Source organism: Alligator sinensis, unplaced genomic scaffold (assembly GCF_000455745.1).
Source record: "Alligator sinensis unplaced genomic scaffold, ASM45574v1 scaffold570_1, whole genome shotgun sequence".
Classification (NCBI taxonomy): Eukaryota; Metazoa; Chordata; order Crocodylia; family Alligatoridae; genus Alligator; species Alligator sinensis.
This window is the reverse complement of record NW_005841997.1, coordinates 1,580,302-1,591,168: the sequence shown is the minus strand read 5'-3', so window position 1 is coordinate 1,591,168 and position 10,867 is coordinate 1,580,302. Positions and strand designations below refer to the sequence as shown.

Below are 10,867 nucleotides of genomic sequence, written 5' to 3'. Positions count from 1 at the left end.
AGCATCATCCCCGATGCCGGCCCATCACAGATGTGCTCCTTGATGATCTTCTCAAAGAGTTTCCCCAGGATTGAGGTAAGACTGACGGGCCTATAGTTGCCCGGGTCCTCCCTCCTCCCTTTTTTAAAGATGGGGACCACATTGGCTATCTTCCAATCATCTGGCACCTGGCCCAAGCACCACGAGTGCTCGTAAAGCTGTGCCAAGGGCCTTGCAATAACCCCTGCTAGCTCCCTCAACACCCTGGTGTGGAGAGCATCTGGACCTGCTGATTTGAACACGTCTAGTCCCTCCAGAAGCATTCTAACCCGGTCCTCCTCAACCTTAGGTCTGGAGGCATTCCCCTCGAATCCATCTTGAATCACGGTGGGGGAGTCCTGGTCCCTGCACAAGAAAACGGAGGTGAAGAATTTGTTAGAGGTCTGCTTTCTCCTCTGGTGCAACCACCAGATTGCCCAGTGTATCTTGCAGGGGCCCCACGTTTCCCAGCTCCTTCTTCATCCTCCCTCTATATTTGAAAAAGAACTTTTTATTATCCTTGATCTTGGACGCTAGTCCTAGCTCTATGTCCGCCTTAGCTTTCCTAACAGCGCCCCTACAGGCCCGAGCAGTGGAGGTATACTCCTCTTTGGAGATAGCCCCCTCCCTTCCACCGGGTGTACGCCGCCTTTTTGGCAACCAGGCGTTCCTGGACGTCCTTGGTGAGCCAGGGAGGCTTTTGGGCACTCTTGCCCCCCTTGCTTCTTGTTGGGATCGTCACCCCTTGTGCCCCGAGTATCGTCTCCTTAAGGAACGACCACTCATCTTGGGCACTGAGTTCCCCTGCCCTCGAGAACCCCAGCGCCTCTCCCACTAATCTCCTCAACTCGTTGAAGTTGGCCCTCTTTAAAAAAAATTAATCGGAATTCATCAGGGTTAAAATAGACATTCAAATTCAGCAAAGGACCAATCAGTAGTTAATTTCAGCAGCTCACTTAAAACCAATAACACAATTCCAGATCTTAGGTTTGTATATTTTTTCCCCCCTAAAGGATGAATATTGACAAAAGCCAGGCAAGGCTACTGGGAGTGCAGTGACTGCTTGCTCCATCAATGAGTCAGTGAGTTTGAACTTCACTAGGCAATGGGCTGACTTCACTTGCTCATCTCGACTTTGACATGCATTCAGCTTCCATTAAAATCAAGTCTCTATAATGCAACAAGGCCTTAGGGAGAAACAATAAAACCAAACCAGCTGCCGTGCTTATAAAACAGATTCAAAGTGTGTATCAAAGATATTTCCTTAGTGACCACACAGATGCAATTCCAGGGAGACCAATGAACAGGAAGTTAATTGTATTTCATGATCCTCAGCTCCAAAATCTGATGTCTGTACCCATTACATTGCATGACAGTCATCAGTCCCACGTGTGCATGTGCTTCCTGGTGCAGGCCTTTTTTAAATGCAAGTGAGGTCAATGCTCATCATCCAGGGAAGAACATTTATAGCCTTTTCTAAATGAAAACAAGCTAGACACAATGGGGTGTTTGCATTTTTCCATTTATCAGTCCAGAATCTAGAGTTTCTAGTATCCCTTACAAATTATCTCCATGTTAAAAAAGGGAGAAAGCATTGAAAACTGTATAGTAATTAAAATGTGGCAATATTTCAATTGAATCCAAGTCTGAAAAACCCAGCAGGGCTATCTGGGGACAGATTGGAAACTACCCACGTTGCAAGAAAGGAAGCTTGAAACTCTTCCCTCTGATCAAACAGCCTGCATCTGCCACTACCACATTTCTTGTTCATAGTTCAGTTATGAATCCACTTCATGTTTGACATGCACCACACTTGTTTTCCCACCACCACAGGCTACATAAATAGAAACCTTAAATGATTCCATTTAATACTTCACACCAGCCAGGTACCTGATCAAATCTGAAACCTTACTGCCAATTTACAGATACCTTCTGAAGGGTGTATAGCATGCCCTTTAAAATACCACATTTCACTCTGGTACTTCTGTTGGAAGGTTATTCCAAAACTCTCTTCTACCGTCTAAAGTTAATAATTCATAGCTAGCTTACACCCATCTTTTCTTTTACATTGTTCTTATATTAAATAGTACTCCTTTCCTGGTGTTCCCCCTTATATTCACAGATTTCTGGGAAACATTTGCATCTCCCCTCAACCTTTGCTTTGTTAGGCTGCTATAGCCACTGTGGAGGATGGTAAGGAAGGAAGACTAGTAATTAGGGAACTATTATGGCATTTGGGAGACTTAAGTTCAATTCCCAGCCCTATCACAGACATCCCGTAGGAACTCTGCCAAATCATTTAATGTCTTCGTGCCTCAGAAGCCTGTCACAGGAATGCTACAACAGATTTGTGACAGCAAATTGTTTAAATACTATGGTAGTGAGTGCCATATAAATATCCAGCATAAATGCTACCATGGTGCTAGTTGTTCTCTGTGTCAGCCTGTCCACCCTACTATCAAAAGACACCTTACTTGTTTCTCTGACTATCCCATATATACATTTCCCAGGAAATGCTAGAGGTTTACACATTCAGATCAGCAATAAACTTGACATTTCACCTACTTCACCTTGATATTTCACCTACTTGATAAACAGGTATTTCACCTATTGCTTCCCTTGGCTATCAGGGTTCCATCTTCTTCCCTTGACCTTGAAGCCACTGCCCAGCTATGACCTGCTTGCATCTTTGCATGACTTTCACTCCATTTTAACTGTTCTGAAACTCATTTACCTGCTCTGTTCTCCCCTACCTCCTTCCACAGTGGAAACAGAGTTGGAAATAGAGGCTGGAGGTTTGATCTGTGATCCACCTCTGTTTAACACCCAGGTTGTCTGAACTCAGCCATAAACACGTATATGCAAGGATGGCTGGTTACAACATCCACCCTGAAAGCTTCATTAGAGCAGATGGAAGAATCAAAGACAAGTAAATCAAGTGCATGTTCATTAAATCCTTCATCCCTCTCTCTCACTCTTCCACCTCTTTTATTCTATTGTTTTAGCAAAGTAAATTCACAACAAAGGGCCTCTGGGACCTTGTAGGACCCTCTACTAAGATTTCCTTTTGGGCAGGTTTTTATCACTAACCAGGATATTCCCCGTCCCCACTCTACCTCTACTAGTCAAAGATTAATTGGGCAGAAGGCAGGGTAGATTTGCACCTTATAGACTAGCTACATCAGAGATGCATAAGCTTTCACAAGCAGCATCTTACTTCATCAAATGCTAAGTAAGCTACTGCTTACAAAAGCTTACGCATCTCAGATGTAGTTAATCTACAAGGTGCAAATCTATCCTGGCTTCTGCCTGACTTCAGACTAACACAGCTAACTACCTCTCTCTAGTAAAAGATTAACTGTAAAATATTGCAGCTTTTGGGATCTGCCCCCCTTGAAAGGAAGTAGCAAACCAGTGGAGTATGAGAATCCTGATCCACGTTAGCGAGCCCAGTCACTTCGTCACTGGAAACATGGCACAAAGCAACACGCTTTGTCCAACATTAGCTGTCACTGAGACTTTTAGTGAACTCTGAGGGATCAAAGAATGAGAGAGGAGAGAGACAGAGAATAGGAAATCAAAGAAGAGTAATATCTCAAGCAGCTATTTGATGTTAGGCTAGCCCAGAAATTAACTAGCATTCTTTCAGAGGCTTTGATAACTGTCTATAGAAGGAAAGGAAACTCACTGCCCATTTCTTATCAAATGGACACAGGAATTCAGGTGGGATCACAAGGGTTCTGCAGCCCTACCTGAAAAGACTGCCTGCTATAAGACGTGGTGTTGGCAGCTGTTTGTCTATACTAGGAATAATATTAATTGGGGTGGTTTCCAGCCTTGGTAGCTCCCTTGGGGCACCAGTGTTGTGTAGCTTACACTCACGTAAGCTTCTGTTTGTTGCGCCAGCAACCTCCGTTGATAAAATGGAACAATGCCCCCCTCCCCAGAGCTTTGGCTCCTAGCAAGTATTATTAATTCTTCCAGCAATTTAAATACTCGGGGAGGCCAATGGAAACTTGAGGGCATAATTTCCCCATAATTTCTCCAAGAACCATATTCTGGCTTCATGGAGTTTGACTCAACCAGATACAGAAAAGCACATGTCCTAGCACATTTTTACTATCATTCCAAACCACCAGTGCAACATTGTCCTTCCTGTTTCCTAGAAATCAGCTACGAATCATGTCTAAATTCAGGACAGGGGTGAATCAGCTTAAACTCCTGTTGCTGCAGTTGCTGATCCCTGAACACAGACTGCATTTCTTCTTGTCATCTTGAAGGACTGCTTTTTTTTTTGTTGTTGTTGTTGTTGTTAAGAGAAAAGTTTTAAACTCTGGTTTAAATAAAAAAAACCCACCAAGCAACCACATGCACAGCTGCAGACTTAGTCATGCAAGTTTTCATGTAATATTTTTATTTTTTTAATACATCACTAAACTCCAGCACTCCTGTACATTCCTTTTCTCTCTCAGAGGAGAATCCACCTTAAGTTGCAAACCTGCTCCAATCAAGACACAAACCAATCTAGTTATCAGGACTGCACTAATTTAGCAAACAATGAGGACCAGGGAGGGAAATTCTGTTGTTAAAGTATAGGCCAGATTTCAAAGGAAGCCAGCCACAAGTCAGGTATAATTCACCGCAAGTGTGCAGCCCAATTTCAACAGATAGCTGATGTTATTGTAGGAGACAAGAGTGAAGGCATTCAGGCAGAGCTGCTAGAATCGTTCATTCAACTTCTTCCATGTTTTTCAATGTGAGAAAAGTCCTCTAACAAATTAAATTGTTATTGATTCTTTCCTGGGACAGCAAGAAAAAAAATAGTTATAGCTCTGAGATGTCCATATCCAAAGTACAGAGTAAGCTTTGTAAGATGACACGCCGATCAGGTGCTACCAAATGGCCAGTGATCTTTGGAAAAGATTAGGACTTAAGCTAACATGCTGTCTGCCATCCTCTATATTTATATCACAGCAGGGGTGGAGAGAAGTGTGTTTTTCAGGCAAACGCACACAGTTCTCTCTCTGGAAGGTCAAACAGTAAATATGACTAACCAGCAAAACAAATTGTAGTACAGGTAGGCATTCCCATAGGCATGCTTTAATCCAGCTAGCACAAGTAAATAGCATCTGAAACAAAGCAACACAGGCTTCAACATGGGCCAGCAGCCAGAACACAGATGCTTCAGGGATCCAGGGTACCCACACTACCATTACACTTTCATTTGGCTGTGCAGATATACACAGTAATTCTAGAAAATAGGCTACGTCAAGATACTCCAGACTGTTAAAAAAAAAAAAAAATCCATGTACCACTACTTCTCTCCATAATTTAAGCAGGGGATAAAAATTACACTATTCATCAGGTTGTGGTTCGACATTCTCCTCATGAGGTTTCCCATATACTTCTCTCACCAATATACTTCTCTTGTGGTTCAAGTCCTCAAAATACAAAGAGATAAACCCTTATAATTTCAAAGATACCAGACTCTGAATAACTTCTCCACAGACAATTTGTACATTGCACTTATAGCTCAAAACTTTGCAATTCTGCCCTTCTGAAATTTCACACAAGATTACCATAGCAACCACCTCTAGCAATTTTGGCTTCTGGAGAAAAGGCAAAGAGGTAACGAGAGACAGAAACATTTGCAGTATGTTACATACATATGCACACCCCCAGTCAAGAAGGAGCAAAGTGACCTAAGGCACACAGGGCATTTTATACACACACCTTTTAGTTCTCAGATGCCCTGGAGATCCGTTGCTTTGGGGCAGACTTGATTAATCGAGTCTGCTCCACCCAGGAGCCAACACACACCGCGCTGCACCACTTGCAGTTGTGTAAGTGGTGAAATGCATGTCAGCATGGAGAAAATGGTGGTGGTGCACTTATGAACTAAAGCACCTCTGAAGTGTTTTAGTTCAAAAATACACCACTGCCATTTTCTCTGCTTGGGAATATCTTTACTGGGTCTTGCATATGCTAATCAAGGAAAGTATGATTTTAAAACTTGAATTTTGGGAGAGATTTACATCCAGCAAACCCAAAGTTAAGAGTATACTAGTTAAGAGCATACAGATATTAATCCAAGGCATGTCAGGAGATGAACCAGACAGTTTCTCATTAGAAATTCCTGGCGTTGCTAGTGTTCAAGATGTTTGCACTATGTCTACAAGAGAATGTAGAGAAATGGAAAGCCCAGACTTAACATGCTACAAGAGAAAGCAAGCAATAAGCCACCCCTCTTCCAAATATAGAAAACATTTTACAGGGTAAACCAGGCTCCCTCATGAAAGACCCCAACCAGCTATAAAACTATCATTCCATTTCCCTCCAACTTTACCTTGTTACATTTTCATGTAGGGGCCATGTCCTTCTCTCTAGCTCGTTACTCCTGCCTGAAGCACTCTCCTCTCTGGAGTCAGTGGGTTCCCTGGGATGGGGAGAGACAGAAGTTATATAATTCACTACTTTCAATAAAATTAGCTTTATTTTCTAAACTCCAAAGGGAATTTGCCTACCTCAGTCCATTCCTGGCTGGAAAGGTCGAGGCAAACCAGTTAAATTGGCTTGTAAATCTGTGTTTCAATTTTAAACTGCATTTAAAATAGGCTGTGTGTATCCATAACCTTAGCTAATTTAACTTCTCTTTTTCCAGACAGAACCAGCTGGTGGGTAACTTAAAAACCCAGGTGCTCCCACTCCAGCTAAATAATTGCCTGGGCTAATACACCTGAATCCTGGCCCTTGCTTGAATAGGGCCTTTTTGTTCATATTCATAGGGTCATTCAGAAGCATAGCTGCTTGACCAAGAGGAAAGTTCAAACCACATTTTACAGACAAAGCAGAGTGAAGCTAAAGGCTAGTGTCACAGAGCACTGAGGTGCCCTGTTCCTAAAGAGGGGAAACTGCCGGGGAAAGTCCTAGCAGGGTATAAGGAGCCCAGCTGTGGGTTGCCAGGGCAACCCAGAGGTCAGCTGACCAGAAGGGGCAGGGCTTGGCTCCCTTTATAAACCCAAGGAGCTAAGGCCAGAGGCAGTTCCCTGCCAGCAGCTGGAGAGAAAGGAGCTCCCTGAGTAAAGATATTGAGAACCACAGGTACAGCCCATGCTGGGTAAAGGATGGCAGCTCTGGGATGTTTGAGCAATGTGGTTTCGGCCAGGCAGCTTTAAGTTAAGTTATAGCCTAGGGGCTTGTGTTTTGCTTTGTTGTTGTTACACTGGTGGTTTGGGTGAGGCTATTGGGGGTTGGAGGAGGCTTCATAAGGGACCCCCTAGTGCCAGAAAGGGTGCTGCATATGGGGTGCATAGACCCCCAGTGCCAGAAAGGGGGCATTCCCGAGAAGGCCCGGTGCGGGCATGGCAAGGGCCAGAGGAGGGGGTAGCAGTGCGGTGGGCCCCAGGAGAGGGGCAGCATTCCCGAGAAGGCCCGAAGAGGGGGCAACAGTACTGAGGAGCCCCAGAGAAGGGGGCAGTTACCAAAAAGGGGCAGCATTATTGAGAAGGCCCCTGAGAGGGTGGCGCTGCAGAGAGGGCCCCGGGAGAGGGTGAGTGTAGATCTGACAGACGAATGTCTATTCCACCTGCGAGGCTTGGGGTGTGGTATAAGGGGTGGTTGGAGCCACGCATAGCCCATAAGGCTAGGGTGCCTGGGAAGCACCTGTCCTAGAGTGAGACCCACGAAGAGTCCGGGAAACCACGGGGTCCAAATCAACACTGAGAAGTGACCAAGAGGGCATAAGGCAGCCTCCCAAACTTACATCTTTGATGTTTGAGTGGCGGGTGAGAATTTGAAGGTGCCCTTGGGCCAACTTGGCATGGGAAGTGGGCCTTGGGAGATCACGGCCCTCCTGTAGGACCCCGCCCATGGCCACCAGATCTGGAAAAGTATTCAATCCCTAAACTCCTATCGATTATTGACATCCATTTAGTCACATCAATATGGAGTTGTTGTGTTTTTTTTGTTTTTTTTTTTTTGGATATGGCTTTCAGATTTGCCCAAGGTCTTATAGGGAAAGTCTCTGTAGACAAGAAGCTGAACCCATATTTCTTAACTTACAGGCTAACATCCTAGCTGCTGCTTTCACCATTTTCTTGCATTACACAAGCAGTCAGATCAACCAACAAATGTTCTTGATCAGATGATTCCCAAGTCTAGAGGTTCATTCTTCTACAGGATGCCTGGCAGTAAGCTAAATAGACAAATGCGTGGCTCGGGAATCAGAGCAGAAGCAGAGAGCACCCTCCTTGACACTGGAAGATTAAGTTAAAGGGGTGGATTTTAGTGAGGCAAAAGGGATGTAAAGACACTAGGGAAATGAGAAGGCTTTCCCCCAAGCCTAGTATGTAGTGTGAATAAAGGGAAAAATAAAAGAAAGAAACAACAAGGGGAAAAGATTAACAAGTGGTAACTAAAAAATGCCAAACAAAGCCTAGAGGATACAAGCTGATCTGTTCAAGATGTGAGATTGTCCATTCCATGTGAGCATTAAGTCATCTAGAACAGTGTTGCAATATTGACTAACACTCTACTGTCCACACAAAGTTTCATGTCTCTAAAAGTTACTTTTATTAGATCTATTGGATCATGCATGTAATAAGAGTACAGCACCCAGTCTCCAGAGGGAAGGAAAAGAGTATGCTGCTTCCATACATGGAGGATGAATGCTGATACCAATACAGCATGAAGTGCAGACATGCTGCTGCTAAGGAATTTGCACAGCAGAGGAACGTAACACCCCCCCCCCCCCTTCCCAAAGCCAAACAAAAGGCCCAAAACCCACAAACAAAATAAAACCCAGAGTTCAAGACCTTGAAACCTATGGGGAAGAACAGATTGAATTTTATTAGTAGATGTTTAGGAATGTGAATCCAAAAAGATGACAAAGCCAGTAGGGAAATACAAATTGCCCAAGCAAGGGACTAACGCTAGAGCAATGGGGGTGAGGAAGGGAATGCAACTATACTAGAGAATACAACATTGGACAGCTAAGCCCAGGGGTGGGGGTTCACGATGCTGAGAGAGAAAGGAGACAGATGCACACAAACCCATACAATGGTTTGCAATGGTGGAGGAAGTAGGATGATAAGTGTCTCAGTCCATTTGTTTCTAAATAAAGAAACAAGACATTCTGCGTTCATCATCTCCACAAACTTGCACTGAAAAAAAGCCCTTTCTGGAAACAGTGAAGACTGTAGCTACAGGTAAACTTTATGCAGTTTATCCTTTAAGGCATGTCCAGACGAGTGGACATTTGTTTGCCCAGACCACCCATGCCACACATACTCTAGCATGTGGCAGGTTAGTCAGGGTGGAGTAGGAGAGGTTGGGGCCAGGAACTGTACTGGCCCCAGCAGCCTTACCTGTGGTCCTGGGGGACTCCCTGGGCTCCAGCCATGGCAGAAATCCTGGGCAGGAGCTGGAGCATAGCTCCAGCTGGCCAGGCTCCAGTTTTGGGCTGTGTGTGTTGCCACCATGTGTACCGCCCCGCTTTCTTTGGCATGGTTTCTTTTTGACTCGGGGATCTCCCAGGGCCAGACCCCCACCCCTGCACTGCAAGGTAGCAGCACGGGGACTCCCTGCATTTGCAGTGTGTTGCGCCACAGATAGGTGGTGCCATTTACCATGCTGTAACAGGAGGGACGGCAGGGTCGCCATGCTAGCCCTTGCCGCCTCCCCTACTGTGCCAAGCTTCGGACTTGCATCCTCCTATTGCCCCCCGCCACGACTTTGATGATAAGCGTTTTTGTAGGGAGGCTACCTCTCCTCCACTTGGCCACGGTTCTCCTGCTCCAGGTGTCCGGCGTGTCTAGGCCTTGCGGCTTCTCTATATGCCACCCTTCTCATCGGGCTCCTCCCTCTGCAAGGCTGCCCTCTCAATGGGCTCTTCTTTGGAGCTGGGGTCTGTACCACCGAACTCCATGCCCTCACTGGGGCTGGGATCCTCACTCTACCACGAGTCCCCTGTGAGGCCTCCTCCATCCCCTTATAGCCTCACCCAAACCACCAGTGTTAAACAAACTGCAACATAAACTCAAGCCTCTTGGCTATAACTCAAACCTAAGCCACGCCTCTTGGCTACAACTCAAACCTAAGCCCTCTGGCTGTACCGACATTGCTCAGCCATCTTGGAGCTGCTACCCTTTAATCTGCAAGCAGTACCTGCAGTCAGGCTTCTCCTCACATCATGCTCCAGGAGCTTCTCTCTCTCTCTCTGGCAGGGAGCTCCTGCTGTCTTAGATGCCAGTCAGCAACTGCCTCTGGTCTGGCTCCCCCTCCTCTCATAAGAGCCAGGCCTTGCCTCTTATAGCCCTGACCGCTGGCAGGTGTGGGTCGTTTGCTGCCTCCCGTTACCCTGGCAACCAGCACCTGAGGAGTCTTCCGCACGCGCTCAGTAGCAGGCACCTTAGTGTCCTGCTACACACACGTCCATGCTCGTCAGGACACAGCCTTAAAGTCCAAAGTACTTTGGATCATCACACAAGCCACTGCCAGATTCTAACCTACAATTTGTTGATGTGTGGGAGAGAAGTAAGAGGGGGAGCTAGTTATACTGCAATGCACAGCAGGCACAAGTGATGCAGTGGCAGCCTTTAGGTAGCTTGCACCTTGCTCCAGGGGAGATGTATATACATAATACTCTTTATTGAGCTCCACTCCACTATGCATTAAAGGGAACAGATTCCACAAAAATTATCCTCACTGTCTGTGAACTCTGGTTTACTCCAAAAAATGTTGCCATGGGCAGATGGTCACTTAAGATTATTTTTTTTAAGCCACAAAACAGCTTGTCTGTTCTTCAGCTCTCACTCCATGTGTAGTACTGGAGTTGTCTCTGAGACTTGCA

The 10,867-nt window shown here is 45.5% G+C and overlaps 1 long non-coding RNA gene across 1 annotated transcript in view; it reads right to left on the bottom strand.

Annotated features, from left to right (window-relative positions):
- LOC112549924 overlaps nucleotides 1–6,664 on the bottom strand; it is a 56,897-nt gene extending 50,233 nt beyond the window's left edge. Inside the window, exons 1-2 of the long non-coding RNA XR_003093556.1 lie at nucleotides 6,543–6,664; nucleotides 6,365–6,454 (exon numbers count right to left, since the gene is read on the bottom strand). This is a non-coding gene — a long non-coding RNA (uncharacterized LOC112549924). The remainder of the gene's footprint in view (nucleotides 1–6,364; nucleotides 6,455–6,542) is intronic.
- Between the last annotated feature and the right edge of the window lie 4,203 nt (nucleotides 6,665–10,867).